This window comes from Aphis gossypii, chromosome 1, assembly GCF_020184175.1.
Source record: "Aphis gossypii isolate Hap1 chromosome 1, ASM2018417v2, whole genome shotgun sequence".
In the NCBI taxonomy this organism is placed as follows: Eukaryota; Metazoa; Arthropoda; class Insecta; order Hemiptera; family Aphididae; genus Aphis; species Aphis gossypii.
In genome coordinates, this window is record NC_065530.1 from 25,781,029 (window position 1) to 25,799,768 (window position 18,740).

At 24.4% G+C, this 18,740-nt stretch overlaps 1 protein-coding gene across 2 annotated transcripts in view; it reads right to left on the bottom strand.

Moving 5' to 3' along the window:
* LOC114122389 (zwei Ig domain protein zig-8-like) overlaps positions 1 to 18,740 on the bottom strand; it is a 242,296-nt gene that overhangs the window by 204,465 nt on the left and 19,091 nt on the right. The window lies entirely within an intron of this gene.

Sequence of the window (18,740 nt, forward strand, 5' to 3'; positions counted from 1 at the left end):
AGATGTGTTATTATTAAATTAATAATTTTAATATATATATTAATTTAAGTTCATATACATTTTTATTACTTTTACACATTGTAAACCAAAGCATATGAATTCTACAACAATTTTGTTTTCAATAGAAATCTTAACAAATATAAATAAGAAGTGTTCCAAACTTCAATCAAACGAAGTAATTATAATCACGAGTGCCCGTAAAAATATCCTTCTCCCTAAAAATAATTTCTTCTATAACTTGGAAATATATAAATACTAAGTGATTCTTTTATCGAACAACACTCATTATACTCAATATACATTGAACTATTAGTCCGAATTTAAAAATGTATGTTGCAATTTAATAAAGTAAAAATTAAAAAATATATGATAATTTTAAAAGTGTTGTTATATTTCGACTAAAAATCGTGTAAAAAATATTACCGAAAATGTTAATACTTTCTTATAATAAGCATTCTTTGAAAAAATAATACATATAGAATATTTATATATATATATATATATATTACATACAGATTGGTTCTTAAAATATTATCAACATAATAATATGTGTATGATTATTAAATTATGTGTTAGTTTGAATTTTGATTTATTGATTCATTTAGAATTTACAGACATATACACATAATACACATAAAATTATGATATGCAACTATCATAATTAATAACGGGTAAGTCTTAGTTAGATGAACCTGTGAATAATGTCTTTATTATATAGTATATAGATGACTTATGTGACCTTTACTATTGCAACACCTTTGTCAAATCTTCGAAATACTAGTAATGTGAACCGGGGGTAACGAGGCTTGCGAATATACGCATATAGAATTCTATAGAATAGTAGTTTTTTTTTTTTTTTTTACTTTTTCTTGCACTATACGACACGATACGCATTCATGAGCACACGAAAAGCAAGGCGAAAACGGTTTTATGGAAAATCGAACAGTACAGTCATTGTGAAGAAAAAAGTTAGTGTTAACCATGTTTTCCTCAGACTGACAGATAACTTGGACATTACCGTAGTTAAGCGCTGCGATTATACAATGTTGGTACCATTAAAATGTTATCCGTCAACCAGTCTTAAACAAATCTTTGAGAATCGATCAGCTTGTTGAATATGGAAAAACCTCGTTGGCAGCCACTATACTAACATTTTTCTTTAAGAAACATCAACGGAAAGAATAGCATGCAGTTATCCATTCATGGATAACGTAAGCCATAGGTTTTAGGTACCAATGACTATAGTGAACTACAACTCTGAAATACAATCTCAATTTAAGTTCTCATTATTATATGCCGATGTAGAGTTAAATATATTTAACTTATGTATAAGTAATGTTTTACTAACATTTGATTAATTACATATTCAATATATAAAAATATATACAACATATGATGTATTGTGTGATCCCAGATTTAAAGTTGAAAACAAATTATAAAAACGTATCGTTAATAAAAAGAAAAAATATTTTAAGCTTTTTTACTACTATTCGTGTTAAATCGGTCGCAAAAAATATATCAACATTTGTCATTTTAAAACCTATATAGTGTGTTAGGTGATCGCACCCTTTAGGAACTAAAATTTAATGATTTGTTGTAATTTATTTTTTCCTTGATTAATAATTCCTAAAAATATAATTTTTTATTTGTTTATCTAGAAACATTCACAAAATGAATACGAATTAATTTACATACATATAATTATAAATATATTATACTAATTTAATTATACAAAATAAATTTAAGGGTTTTTATTATTTTAAACTGCCTAAAAACAAATTAACATTCAATTATTTGTATAATTTTTAACAAAAGTATTAAAGTTAGAGTAATATTTTAATTTTGTTGAATATTATGACAAACAAATGTTTTAATTGTTATTAAATACATAATGTGCTATGGCGTATGAAAAATGCTGAAGGGTCCTCCAATAATAATGAAATAAATTTTGTTATAAAAAAAAAATAATAATAATAATAATAATAAACTGAATGGTAAATGTTATTATTTTACAAATATACATATGTATAAATACGATTTACCATTATTGAAAGACCAATGAAGAAAATGTAATAATATATTATTAGGTATATTAGTTATATATTTTTTTTATTTTTATTTTAAAATTGCCATGGCTATTTATTAAATGACGAATATTTGAGTTTGGGAAATACCCGCTTGCTGAATCATATTTTTGAATAAAATAATAAAATAACAAACATCAATACGGTATTAATTATTATCTTTGTTAAATAATAATATAATAACAATAATATGGTGACATATGTATTATATTTTTTTAGTATACATACACATTCATTTTTATTTAATTTAATTAAAACATTAAAAATATTGTACTATTATTATTGATGAGGGTTTGGAACACTACACACAAATAGATAACATAATATTATTGAACAACTCAATGATACCATCATTTTATGACTATTTAATGCGTTTACGGATCAAGCACTACACCAAACATTGTTTGCGTACTACAACTCATATATAGTAGCAGCGGAATAACACCACGCGGTACCAATGAAGACGAGATTAATCCAGAACCAGGAGTCGGTATTGTTATATAGTTTCCATTAAATTAGGATTATGCGATCGGGGTCGTCCTGAGCCGCTCTTGGATTGGGGTCATAGAGGTGATGAAACGTGGTGGTGTAATAATAATAATAAATATATTCATCTGGCGGTGCACCGAGGTCGCTGGGGCCATTAAAATGTGGATATATGCAATATTTCCTAAAACCGGGGATAATCCAGGAACAGTAAATCTTCGGGGACCTGAACTCTAACGCTTAGGCGCAATAAATTTGGGCAATTACAGTGTCCGCCTGCAAACGGCGAGCACAAATCTAAACGGCAAACGCATCCAGGATAAATACAAGCCAAAGAAAAACGAAAATAAGTAGAATGAGTGGCACTGTTTGTGGCGGTTTGGTGTTTTTATTGTCGGATGAGGGGTGGGGGGAGAAAAATAGTAAAACGAAAACAGACGGTCGGTTTTCAGAGATAAAGGAAATCGCCCGGAGGTGTTATAGTAGTCCTCCACCTGAAGGGCTACACTCTCATCCCCTCCGCGTAAAAACGTCTTCTTTACCATCAATTACAATTCACATTCCAAAAACTTAATTCCGGAATTTCACTGGTATTAGCGTTCGATTGCTTTTTAGATAAATGAATTGTAATTCATCTAGTTTTTTTTTGTATTTTAATAATGCCATTTTTTAAGAGGATTTAAAAATACAATTTCTATTACTTATTTTAATATAACTCATAAAAAAAAAAAAAACAACAAAAATAAAAACAACCTTATGTGTAAATACATAATTTTAAGAATTGTTAGTAAATTTGGTTTTCATTAGGTATATTACATACCTAGTTGTTTACACCAAATTGAATATTAGTATTTAACCATTTTAATAAATTGCGTTTTATAACAACTAAAGTTATACATGAAAATTACCTACTTATGATTACAACATAATATATTATATATTCGAATGTTATATGTAACACCAAATTGTCTCATAATAAATGGAAAAACACTGTATTCCAGTGTTGTGATTATGTCCCTTGATAATAACATTTTGACATTTATATGTCTAGGAGAGTGGCAACTAAAATAACACCTAAAATTCAATATACGTTTCTGAAAACTTATTTAAGATAAATTAATTCAAGTATACATTTGTGGTTTAATATTTTGACGAATTTGTCAAATATATCATTATTATTATTATTGACATTAATTTATACTACCGTTGACTTTACGGCCTTATGTAATTGACATAACTAAATGTAGAGTGAAATTAAAAAAAAGGTACCACTAGCGTTATTAGTGTTCTGCAGTTAGAAATACGTGACTTATATTAAATACACATTGACAACCACATTGCAACAGACCACCAAGCAATTGCATCGTTTGAAATATAAGTTTAGCACTGAATTTGGTGTAGTACAGTGGTGTACCGACAAGGGGGTAGGGGTTTAACTCTCCCACCACAAGTACAACATGTATAATGATTTATTTTATGGAATATTACATTAATAACACTTTTTATACTTATACAAATGGTAACCCCCAACCATAAACGAATTCTGAGTACGCTACTGGTGTTGTATGATACTATCCAGTATTTTTTTATTGTATAATTTAAAGATATTAAATAAATTTTAAATACGTTAAAATAATTAATTTATACATTTTATCAGATATTATAGATAAAACCAAGTGATCTGTTTGACGTAAGCATTCATTGTTTCAAAAAATATTAATTTCTTTTAAGATATATGTTTTTTATAAATTTTTTTTAGCGTTGTTGTTTTTTATATCTTTAACTTTTAAAGGATAACATGCATAGTTAATAATAATAATAATAAAAAAATAGATTTTCTTATTTTTTTGTAATGAAAAAATAAATAATAATATAGATAATTTAATTTTTCATAAAAAAAAAAAAAATAATTAATTAAATTAACATTTAATGTCAATTATAATTTTTTAACTATTTTGAGCTTTTTTTTTATAGATAATGACATTTTGAAAGTTCTAGATAGTTTTAGTTATCTTTTCATAAGTATTAATAAAAACAATTTTTTGGTCGAAAAGTTTGAAAATGTAATACAATTTTTTGTTGTACAGATTTTAAATTCAAATTTAGAAAAAATTCGTTATGTACGCGTAGAATAAAGATTTTAGATATCTTGTTATGTTTCCAAATATTATTATAGATGATAATTTGAAACTTTTGCGTATATTATTATACGTCTTTATAAACACGATGATATTTAAGTGATTACATTACAAATTTATATTACTTTTATGTTATTGACTCTTTTATAGTTTATACCGTATCATAATAGATACCTATTATAACTATTAATATAAATATATGTATTGTATGGTAATATATTGACCCACTATATTTTTGCGTGTACGATGATTCATTATTATCTATAATTATACAATAAAATATAATGTATTATTCAATGTCCTACTCAATTATGAGACATACTACTCCACTATTACTGTACAACGAATTGGATACCTATTTTCTCAATATTCTATCATTTGTTAAGAATTTATAGATGACTGAATCGATGATGTTTATGTCATACTTGGAAATTTTCGCACAGAATACGGAAACGTTAAGTACAAGCGTATATATTATTTACAAAACCAGTAGTCGACTAACATGAATAACGAAGTAGAAACTAACGTCTTATAATCAACTCCACATTTTATAACATAATATATAATTTTAAATTGATCCCTATTATTAGGGGTAGGTTAGGTTCAATAACATACGAGTATATCTTATATACAAATTACAAACCATTTTACAACCATATAATTATACATAAAAATATTCATTTCGTACCTCATCACTACTCCTATGCTCTTTAATGCAACTCTCAAAAACAGTTACTCAAATGATCAGTTAACTATATTATTTTAGTACTAAATATATGCATACAAAAATGTATAATATTATCAATTTATTATAATTGAATATAAATAAAAATAATAGTTAAAGCTTTATTTTATTCAATTTTTATGTAAATTATAATGATATTAAAATTATGTCATGAGCCACATTGCTTAAAATTCAAATTTGAAACAATTTCAGAAGTATTTATATTTTAAATCTTGTTAGAGTTAAAACCCATTTACGTTATCTAGTTACAATAATTGATTGCATATGATTTTTGGTACTCCATAATTTAATTATTGTCTTGAGCTATAAACATAAGTAGGTAGTTTATTCTTATCGATTTAAGGTTACTAGCATCTATGTAATCTAGTAATAACGGTCAACCGCATATCATATAACCCTCCGTCTTGAAACTTCATATTTAATGTGTGCGCTTATTTCCAAAAATAACGTAAATAACTTATACTTTTGTAACCCATCGAAAACTAGCGCATTTCGTGTCGCATAAACAATATCATAAAATCGCTTATAGCACAAGATTTTTCTTGGGAGAGTGTTTTTCCCCTTCTCGCCACTATCCACGCCTGAATCCTAGTCCTCGATAGGTCCATTGTTTGTTTGACCACAATGTTTTATGAGTCTTTCGTACTTTGGCCTCAGGCCAGCTGAAAAATGTACCTAACATAAAAATCGCCCTGCTCCAAACAGCATTTGACCATCATTTGACAATGATAATTTTTCATCCCTTGAACACTGGTGTATGTAAAAGTTTTCCCCGGATACAGTAATCGAGTCGTTTTACTCGTATATTTTGGGATGACCCCGACATTTCAACGAAATTACAACGATTTTTATTTTATTTTATTACATAGAACTATACACAGTTCAACAATAAATATCAGCTTGTTTTAACGTGTTTATATTCCTTGTTCAATACACGATACGTGTGTTTATAAAACATTACCATTAATATTTATATTCCACTTCTGATCATTCTGGTTTTTTTTTTTTATTTTACAGCATTAACATTAATTTACTAAATCCATTATATTATCATAAAATATTTCTTATAAAACAAAAACTTAAATAAATACAATCCTAAAATTTTCGAAGCTCGTTCTTCAATAAATGTTACGGAGTTTAAATTATATGAACTAAATGAGTAATAGATAGACCATAAATAAAATGTTATATAATTTTCTCGACAAATATAATATTATGTGTCTTATACTATCATCGTTATATAAACTTTGAAATTATTTTAATCATTTAAAAACGAAATATATATATATATATATATTTTAAATCTAATAAAAATATTATATATTATGTTATCAAACATTATAAACAATGCATCTACACGATTAGACGATTCGTTAGATATATGTACAAACATTGAAAAACATACCAAATTATATAAACGTAGATAAAACGTGTTTAAAGGCATTTAGTTGAAAGTTTCCTTAGTATTTACAGCTAGAAGAGAAATGATTATTCTCGTTCTACAATATTTTCATTTGTAAATATAGTGATTTAAAAAGTAACTACAATAAATTATAACCATAAATTATTACATGATGTCATCATTAAAAGGGGCTATGCGCTCTTTAAATATTTAAACATCGCAACCTATTACATGATGGGTAAATTTTTAGTGACGTTCGGGTATTAGTTTCGAGCGTTCCTGAAAAATAAGTGGGTCGTTATATCCATCAGAAATAAAAAGTGTTGATGGATGACGTTTATGAAAAATGAGATAATTTGTATTTGACGATAAATCTAATGTCTTTTTTTTCTGCAACGTAACATTTTAATATCTTACTTAAAACATATTTAAAAATAAAATGTCTTTATATATTATATAAACTAAGTATTATATCTCAACAAAGTTTTGTACAGTTCAAAAGATGACATAAGTTAGAAAAATGAATACAATTTATGTTTAAATTTTGGTATAAAATAACATAATAAATGTCAAACAAATAACCAAAATGTAATTTTAGATAATATTTTACAATACTTATATGTAAAATTATTAGGACAAAAAAAAAATTAACCTACTTCTTGATATTTATTAATATATTAGCAATTCCTAACAATTTTGAATTGAAAATTCTATAGCAATAAATGGTTATAAATTATAATGCGATTTATTCACTTGAATAATAGAGTTATTTAATTTGATATGTATAATTTTAACTACTACATTGATACAAAAAGGCTATTTTAACCTTACTAACATCACGTGTATAGAATAGGAACGGTTATTTTAAATAATTACCGATAGTTAAATAAAACTTATATTATGGATTTAAAAATATATTTATATCTATTCGTTCTTGTATTGTCTCATAGATTTGAAATGGTTAATCTATGGTCATTTAAATTTTCATCTTTAAGTTTTTTTTCACATATCCAACTCATTCTATGGTCACATAAAGTTTCCTGGGAAATCTACAACAGTACTAAATGTCATAAAAGTGATTTACGAGGTCCATTACACGGTAGTTTCGGCAATTCCATTTTGCTCTTTTGGCCAACAATCTAACCAGACGAGTCAATTGATTATTGTTAATGGATCAAATGGCTTAAATAATGACAGTTTTAAATGTGAGTATTTTTTTTTTTTTATATTTTTGGAAATATGGATATAGATTGTAAGATAGGTACCTACTCTTAATACTAGAAATATTTAATGAAGTAAATGTGTTTTTGAATTATTCAAACAAAATTTAATATTGTTGATAATTGGTGGTAAAAGCACTAATTAAATATATTCTAATTCTTTACATAGTAGATACATATTATTTTTGACTAACATGGCCTGACTTAAGTTACCGACCATAATACCAGGTGTATAATATGGTTATTATTTTATTTTTAATTAAATATAATTATGTATTATATGTTATAGATTATATTATTTTTTACTTGATACAATTTTCTTTATTTAAAGGTTTCAAGTAAGAAAAAACAGTTATAACACTATACTAAATGTATGGATATTCAAAAATATCAAATTGTTATATGCATACATAGACTATAATTAATATTATATATTTTTCCAATAATTCCAACTTTATTTTATTTATATTAACCACTAAATTAAGAAAGAATTAAAAATATTATAATTCTGAAATGAATAACAAAATTAAAATATTTACCCATTTATCATTTTGTTTCTTGATGGATGATATTTTTGGGATTTATTATGTAATATACCTGAGGTTTGAAACATTTTTTTTCGGAGTTTTTGTTAGCTGTTTGTTTGATTTTTTTTTTTTTTAAAAAGTTCATGGCCATAAATATGTTAATGGCGTGGCTTTTATTAAGTTAAATAAAATAAATTATAATACTTTTTGGATCAAATAACTTTAATCTTCATGAAAAATAAGAAAATTAATAGTAATTTCAACTATGACTTTCATTTGAACTAATTATATTTCCTGAAAACACGAATGATTCTAATAAATTGATACACAATTTATAAAAAAATTAATATTTTTTCATCAACAATTATTTTGCTTTAAATATTATACTTAGTTATAATAAATATAATATTTCAATATCTGTGTATTATATAGTAATGAAAAAATAAAATTGTTATTACAATTACTAGCTTTTACATGTTATACAAAGTGGATAAAAATTTAAAAAATTAAACGATAAACATACACTAGTATCAAAGTATTAATTTATTGTAAATTTTAATGTCAAGTGTTTGAAACAAATAAATGTGTTTATTATTAACATCCTGAGTTGTAATACGACACAACGAGGTACTAAGAGAAAGAATAAGTAAAGATTGATTGTTATACTGAAGTTGAAGAGCATAATACTATAGTCACTGTCATACATAATAATAAACAAACTATAATGATTTATGAATTCGGATGTATAATAAAATGTTATATAGCAACAGAAAAATATAAAATCTAAACGAAAATATTGGAGAATTTTTAAATGCATTACTAAGATTTATATTGGCTGTAGAAGTTTCCGATGTGTAAAAAGTATGGTTTTAATAATAATTTTAAAATAAAATATATTCCTACTGATCACTTATGATTATTTTACTTTTACTTTAATGATGACGAATATTATAATTATGTTTCATACTACCTACTATTTGAAGTTTAAAACCACAAGCATGCTAGAAAGCTATCTATTTTATGGAAATATCCTTATAACTATCATATCCCTATAAGTTTAGTGGTATACCATATGTGTACAGCTAAATATAATTCAAAGTTCCGGTGTAATTAATATAAAACAAAAAGGTTGTTAATTAAAACGCTATCAATCGTTTTTCTTTCGTTTCAACATCTTATATTTTAGTACTTTATTAATATTACATGGAACAAACTGCTTTAATAATAAATAGTTACTAATAAGAATAATAAAATTGATTAATTTATGACAGTAAATGAATAATTACAAAAATAAACGATAAATTTGTCAAAACGTTTAACATTAAAATGAATATACTTAAAGTGTGGGTTCATTGCAGAACATTATATTATTAACTGTAAGTTATTATCAAATAATTAATTAGTACCTGATATTTGTCTAAAAAAAGAAGAATGATAAATTAATACTTCAATAATTAAACTACTAATATTATATTATTAATTATTATAGATCGCAATGTTCCTTCTAAAAATATAATACAATTATTATATGGGTATAACAACTGTCAAATTTTAAATTCGATTTGTATATTATCATCAGTTGTAAAGATAATATTATAAAATTGTATTGAAAAGAAATATGAATTATATAACATTTAATTTAGTCATAGTAGTTATTTATTTATAAGTAAAAATATTTTTAGAGAAAAATTGTATATGTTTATTTACTATTCATGCATAATTCCTTACCCAATAGTTAAAAATAGAATATTTCTTCTAAACGTACCCATTTATAATTAAGTCTAATACAATAGATTTAGATATTTTGTAAGTCATATAATATTCTTAATAAGTTTCATTAATATATTCATTAATATGTATTAATATAAATAATATATAATATGTAATAATATGTTGAATATTTAAATTCTTAATAATTTATATAAGCCCTATTTTTATCATTATTATTAATTTATTTACCTACTATAAAACTAATTAGGGTTATTTACATGTTTGTTTTGATCCTTTAAATACTAACTTGATAATAATTTATATTACTAAATAATGAATCAAATATGTTATATTTAAATTTGGTTATTTAGGTAGGTATAGTAAATATCTAGTTTATTTTTTATCATATGCATACATTTAATACAATTATTTGTGTTTATTTTTTCTTTAAATTCAATGTTTTTCAGTAATATATAAAATCTAATAAAGTATATGAACCAAATCCTATATCAAAAACGTTCGGGGATATAAACACATGTTCAAAATTAAATTAAATATTTTTAAAACAATTAAAAAGTAATAATTTTGCGTAATCAAATTCATGTTGAAATTATAATTATATTATTGTATGTATTAAAATAAATTATATTTTAACAATATTCCTTAAAATTAATTTTAAGTTCATTGACGGAATAAATGTAAATTTCAATTTAAGTTATAGCAGGTTAAAATGTATATGAACAAGAGATCATTAACTCATTTTAAAAAAAAATAATTATGTAAGCAGCATGTATGCTTAAATAATAAAAATATAGAGCATTAAAGGATCAAACCTCTCTTCAGTATGCATCAGCTTAAAAATGTATTTATTAATTAATTAATTTTTTTTTTGTTATAACAAAAACATTAATTAATTTAAAAAATGTATGTAAAAAGTACACAACATTTAACATAGATTTGTTACGTAAGTATAAATAAATATACAAAAATAATATAAGATAATTAAACAAAAAAATATGATTATATTTTTCCAAAAATAAGTACATGAATTTAAAAAAAAAAAATAGCCAAGATATTACATTTAGACTGTAGAGACTAAAATACTGAGCGTTGAAGGATTGTTTAACTGCGTTCAATTCAAAACAGAATAAAATCTAATGTTATATTCCTACCCATTATTTAAAAAGGATAAAAAAAACTATTAAAGACTACGAATACAACCCAAATTTCAGTATAATACTTTGTTTTATTTTAAACCAATTAATAATTATAGTTAGTACATTTCTATTCCGTACATAAATCCACTGATAAAATCAACTAACGAACTTTTAAAAGTACCAATTTTACTGGATTTTAAATTTATATATATATATCTGCTTAAAATATTTGTCGTGCTCCAAATCATCAAAGAAACATTGAATTCTAAGTACGTCATTATAAAAGTTATTCATACCTGGTAGCTCAGTTTTTCAATCTAAAATTTTTATTTACAGCTATTATTATAAAATGTTAGCCATCTATTCTATTTTATTTAATAATGTTCTTATATATCATTTCTTAGTGCGAAATTTTGTGTTAGTTCGATAAGTTTATTTTAATTATTCTAATATAATATTCAAGACTAATTTGAATATTGTGGAGAATATGTTATAATATTTAATATTTACTGATTTTCACTACCATTGTGATCTCTGTGAATACTTTAAAATGGACATCAATGATGACTTGTTAGTTGTTTCCTGGTAATTTATGAACTAGCTAACACAACACTTACTATTCAAGTACAACATTTTCAAATCGTAACATTTTATCACACAGTATATAAATATTAATTAAAGTATAGATTTGGGTAAGTTGTTGTTTCTTATTGTATTTTATTGTATTTAATTATATTTTATATTAAGTCGATAAACAATGAATTTTCTCATCACAATACATTTTTTTTTTGTACTTACATAAAACATCTGTGCACTCTTTATGAATGGTTTTTAAACATATAATAATATAATTTTTAGTTAACTCAAACAACTCCTGAGTTACTTTCAATTAATTTAAATAATTTAAAATATTATAAATATTTATTATTTCATTAATTGAAACATTTTTATGATTTTTTACTATAAAAAAATATAAATGATAATAATTTTGTATACATAGAACCATAAGGTCAGGCATAACTATAAAAATTAATATATGCATATAATATACTAATGTCATGTTCGAGATTTCTTTCTTTACTTAAGCATTTGAACTAAGATTGATTAAATATGATATTTTTAATCATTTCTAGAGACATAATAATAATTAAGTTATAACGTAGTTATTTTAATTTAATTTTATTAAAAATGTTTGATGTGTCTCAAACTTATATTTGATTACATTTAACAAACAAAGTGCAGGATTTTAAGATTTTGTTTGGTATATTCAAACACGTGTTATATTACACTTAAATCTTAACACAAACAAAACTTGATCGAGACAATTATTATTTTAATATAAATCATAAAAACAATTTTACGTCACGATTGGTCGTATGAATTTTACAATAATTGAAAATATTATGATGTATAGTTTGAATTAAAATAGATTTTAAAATAAATTAATGTACATTCTTAGTTTGTTTGAATGTATTCATAATAATTAAATAAGTATATTCATATTTTGGATTTCTTAGACATTTAGTAATGGATTCACAACATCTCCTCTCGTTGGAGATCACACTAATATAATCACCAATCAATGAATTAAAAAGTAGCTGACTTTTAAATACTGACTAGGTATATTGAGTTCCAAAAGAGCTATGGTGTGGATAGCCATCGCAGTTTAAATCAATAGAACAACAAATAAAAGGTTTTATTTTTCTATTAAATAGGTAAATAAATAGATAATGATCAGTAAATGTATATAGCAATTGGGTTTTGTAACAATTGAATAATTTATTATTAGAAGTTAGTAGTGACAATAATTGAGATGATGATTAAAATACTGTACTACCTACCATCGTTCAAAGAAGATGTTACTGACGATTGACAATAATTCTTTTGAAATACAAAAGTAGCCGAAAAGGTATAATAGGTTGTACTTGTTTACGATTTCGGGGTCAATCCATACGAGCTATGTCGTGTTTTATCGGCCTTCTGATGATTAAACGACCCGGCGACCGGTCATTTGGAGAGCGAAATCCCTACACATTAATTACATAGACCGAGCGGGTAACTACTATAAAAGCCTTATATTTTCAGCGATACGTTCCAACTACCGGTCAGGAGCTAATTCTTCAACGTCTGTCCAATAACCATTGTGGAGGGTTGGATTGGTAGAGATTCAATTATTCGTCACCACCACTCGACTCAATCGAACGTAGTATAAGACACGTGCTAAAATTCAATTTCTGTTTCTTACAAATTAACAATGTTTTTTTTTTTTTTTAACATTGAATTATCTGATATTTTTGAATTTACTCATCTTAGTAATTCAGTTTTAAACACGTATTTTTTAGCGAGTGTCAATTTTAAAAGGTAAACAAAGTGCAAAAAAAAAAATAATAAATACACAAGAATACAATACACACTAAAACGGGGAATTAAATTATGGTCTTAAAGTCTTAAGCACACATACCTTTGTAACAAATTGTAATTATTATAATAAACATTTACATTGTATATGATAATAATAAATATTCTATATATAATGCATATAGTTCTTTATGTTTTGTTCGAATTGAATATACAAAACTAGTAACAGCACAATTAAAATATTCGTGTGTTTCTTTTATGCACACTGTAATCGAATACCTACCTTAGAAGTTTTAACCTGAGACGCATTATCCTAAAATATTTTCATATATAGTTGGGTTTTATAAGCTCATCGTATATTTTATAATTTAACAGACAAAAGATGGTTTTCTTGCAAATTATTATTGTTACCTATCATATATTTAACAAATGATACACATACATATCTTGTATAATATTTATCTTTTTTACCTTTATAATACTAAATACACACTCTAATTTTTATAATTTAACTATTTAAATTGTATACTTTTGTTTGATTACTAAACCAAGTAAACCATTATTCAATACCTATATTTGTAATTTAATAATACTTGTTGTAATTATAGCTATTTGAATATTATGAATTTAATTCTATAAGATGTTTCATTTTTTATTAATGTGTAAAGTTAAAATTTTAATCGCTATAATTTTTTTTTTTTTTATGGTATCAAATATTTCTTATAATACCTTTTAATAAATGATAATGTTGCAGATATGGTTGATAATGTACTACTCAAATAAAATAGATTGGAATCTTATTGTTATTCATTTATAATGAAACTTTAATTTAAATGCTTTAAATATCTAAGTGGAATTATACTTATTTTATAGGTTTTATAATTACTTCATATTGTATTTATTATTAATTTATTATATATTCATATTAAATATAGTAATGAGTTTAATTGTATGGATTATTAATACTTATTGGTAAGCTATGTATGTGTATGTTTGTATGGGCATTTATAAAAATAACATACTAGATATAACTTATCTTGATCGGAAACATAGAAACATATTATCAACTATTGAAAATTTTTTCTTAATAAAGGGTGTTTTTATATTTTTTATTACATATGACTATTGTGCTCCTACTTGTGACCAAACAATTTTTTTCAGATTTAAAATTTTCTGTAGTTCTTTGTTTAAGGGTTGAAATGAATTAACACGTGACTCTTTTGTAATATTTTAATTGTTACATTGTATCACATAGCCCGGTGATAATATCGTAGCTACTGCGCAGTTTTCTATGAAACAATTGCAATACACAACTACATACGAGTGAATAATGGAAAAATGGTTAACCACGCGTAGAAAAACACTCGGATAAAAGATATAAATATACAAATTTTCGCTCGGATCGGTGTTTCCGGGTATACGCAGCTGCACATGTGGTACGTATTTTAGCGTTTTCGTCATTGGTAAACCATTAGACACCGGCATTTCATTTGCAAAGGTTACATTATGTAGAGTGTATAATGATATTTGTGGAACGAGAGAAAAAAACCCAATACGAACCAATGTGACTTTTCTCGTGCCCGCTTTTGTTTTTATTTTATTTTTTATTTTTGATCGTACACACTTTTTTTGGTTTATTCCCGTTCCAATACCACTCAGGTGCCGATCGACCAGCGGTGGAGTTCACAAATGTGATTTTGAAAAAAAAAAATAACAACGCCAACCATCAGGTAACTGTTTTTGCCCGTGCACGGTCGACTCACATATTATTATTACTATTATACCGTTTAGTATACACATCAGTACCACCTATGTTTACATATCGAAAGACAACCGAACGTCCGCCCCAAAGCAGATACAAACGATAGTCGTATATGTATAGAACGTACGGGGTGTGACCGGACATGGCCACACTACACTTCATTCCGACAAAACGCCATCCATCACGAATGCAATTTGTCGAAATCAAATCGACATCCGTGGTTATGCGTACACGAATAATGAATCGACGAGGCCAATATGTGTCCCGGGGTAAAATATTACACACTTCCGGTGTAGTCGAGTACCTATACGTTTTAATCGAACTACGAGTTGTTGAGTGGAATTAAATTGGTGAAATATCACTGTTTCTAACACGTTTTAATGTTATTTAAATTAGCGAATCTAATGACGAACAATCAAAAATTCATCTATAATCGTACCCACGTGCATATATCATTAGGCAAACACTTAATACCATGCGTATAATAGCAGCATGGGTTTAATTGTTAAAATGACAACTAAATCTCTAAATTATTTGGTCAAGTGATATTTAAAATATATTATATATATATACATTTGAATCAATAAGTTTATTACAGTATACATGTATGTTATATAGATAAATTATAAATGATTGAATTGTTTGATAAATAAGTGCCAGACTTAAATCAAGTTCGACAGTTTTATAACTTCTATTCAAATTAATTTATTTATGATACATGTACAAACATGGTATACAATTATCTTATGACGTTATTAACTTCATTTATTTTATTTTATCAAATTGTTTAGTTTATATATTTTTAAATGTATTATTTTCTTTTTATAAAAATGTAAGTAATTTAATGATAAATTTATTTTGTATATTTAAATAATAATGATACTGAATATCAAAATAAAAATTAATTGGTTAATATCCATCAATTTTTTTTTAGCACATACAATAATAGTCATAACAATAAAATACAAATTAAAATAACCAAAGAAAAAAATATATTATGTCAAGTTAGTTTTGAACTTTTCTATTAAAATTTAATCACAAAAATATAATCATTAAAGATTTATTAAAGATGAAATAAATTTGTTTACACTTCAAAACAAATAATATTTTAAACATGTTTAAATTAAACACAATTAACAAAAAAAGTGTACGTTTATTAGACGAATTTATTTAAAGAAAGATGTAACGCAAAACCTTAAAAATGACATAAAGCTTCTTCATCAACTTCCAATTCTTATACAATAAATAAAATATAATGATTTTAAGCTAACGATTATCTTAAATAAGAAATATAATGCATATTAAATAGTTAAAGATGATCATAAATATGTTTCTATGACTTATGATACAACTTCAATTTAGTTATCAATTAGCATTATGTGTTATAAGTATTTTGCAATCCAACAGTAAATTCAAACATATTATATTTACAATTTTAAACATGTAAAGTAGTAGAATAGTTCAATAATTTATGGAAATATGTTTTTGTAGTCTCTACAAAATAATATATCATCTGCATTTATTATTTCATAATTTAATGTTAATCGATATTATTATGAATATATTATTGATTTACAATTTCTTTATGAATAAATGTATTTACTACTTAGGTGTATTGTTATTCAAATAAAATTTTCTTTCAGTATTTTTATATGAATATATTGTGTACACAATAAAAACGTTGCTTATAAGAAAATATTATTGTTTGATCAGCAATTCAGATAATGTTATTGTTAGCATCATATGTATTAAATTAAATATATAAATCTGCCAGTTCTGTGATATTTTCTGAATACATTTGATTTTAAACTGACTTTATGATATTGGATTTGGTTAATTTTATTGCTATTAATTTATTCGGTAAAATATTAAATAAACATCAAATTAAATAGTTTCAATTTAATATATATTAGAGATCTTGATTTATCACAAATAATGCCTAACTAAAAAATTCCAAATAGCATTAGATACTTGATTAGAAAATTCAGTGTCTTGATAGCAAAGGTTAAAAGTATTGCACATAATTATTAAGCTTAGAGATAATACCAATAGTAAAATAAAAATAAAAAACAAAATGTATTGATTTTTTTGTACATATTTTCCATTTTAATCGCCATTATAAAGTAAAGTACCAACAATTGTTATACATTAAAATTATTGATGAATTTTTTTTAATTATTAACGTATAAAATTTCGACACTACAAATTTTATCAAACACAGATGTCAGGTAACTAAAACTAAACAGGTATCTGGTATTCCGATACTTGAATAACAATCAAATATCTAAGTTATCAGTTACTATTCGTATATTCAATTATTATAAGTGAATAGAAATATGATCTCTGAGTATAAATCTTATAATTCGTTTAGCTATTGTATGCCAAGAAAGACACTTTTTTGCTAAAATGAACCTTTTTTTTTTTTGGCCAGTGTAATTTTTCAACTAATAGGACCAATAGGTACATTGTTTTTGGTACCTATGTAAAATTGTATTATTTGTTTATCGTTAAAATAATATTACCAGTCTTAGATTCTTAATTTAGTCATTTGCTATAAAATTATCATCTTTCTAAAATATTATATATATTTATCGTATACTATTATAGGTCATAGGAGGAACACAGGTTATCCGTTGTTTTTTGGTACTGTCATATAGGTATTTTTATACGAAAGTTATGTAAGCGGGTCCTTACTTAAGTTAAATATTCATTGACGTTTATTTTAATAAATAAAGGAATTTAAATATTTTAATATTTATTTTGTACATATTTGTAAAAATGTACTCATACAATTTTTAACTGTTTTATATACAATTAAATTGATTGTTATTGAAAAAAAATGGTATAATGTGTATTGGTAACAATAACATAGTTGCAACATAATGACCGATAAAGGTTTATTTTAAATGAAAACGGTTCCGCCTAGGTGTTTTCTAACAATAAGAGACATTAAACAACAATTTAATAATTATTGTATTTAAATCTAGAATCAAATTTAAATTAATAAAATATTATGATAATTTGAAATAATTAAATCAAAGTCAGACGAGTAGATTATGAGTTAAAAATATTTAAAGCCAAGTAAGCAAAGTAATAGATAAACATTTTAGGGGTAACCCATACCACTTCCACTCTGCTCATATAAGCTTTA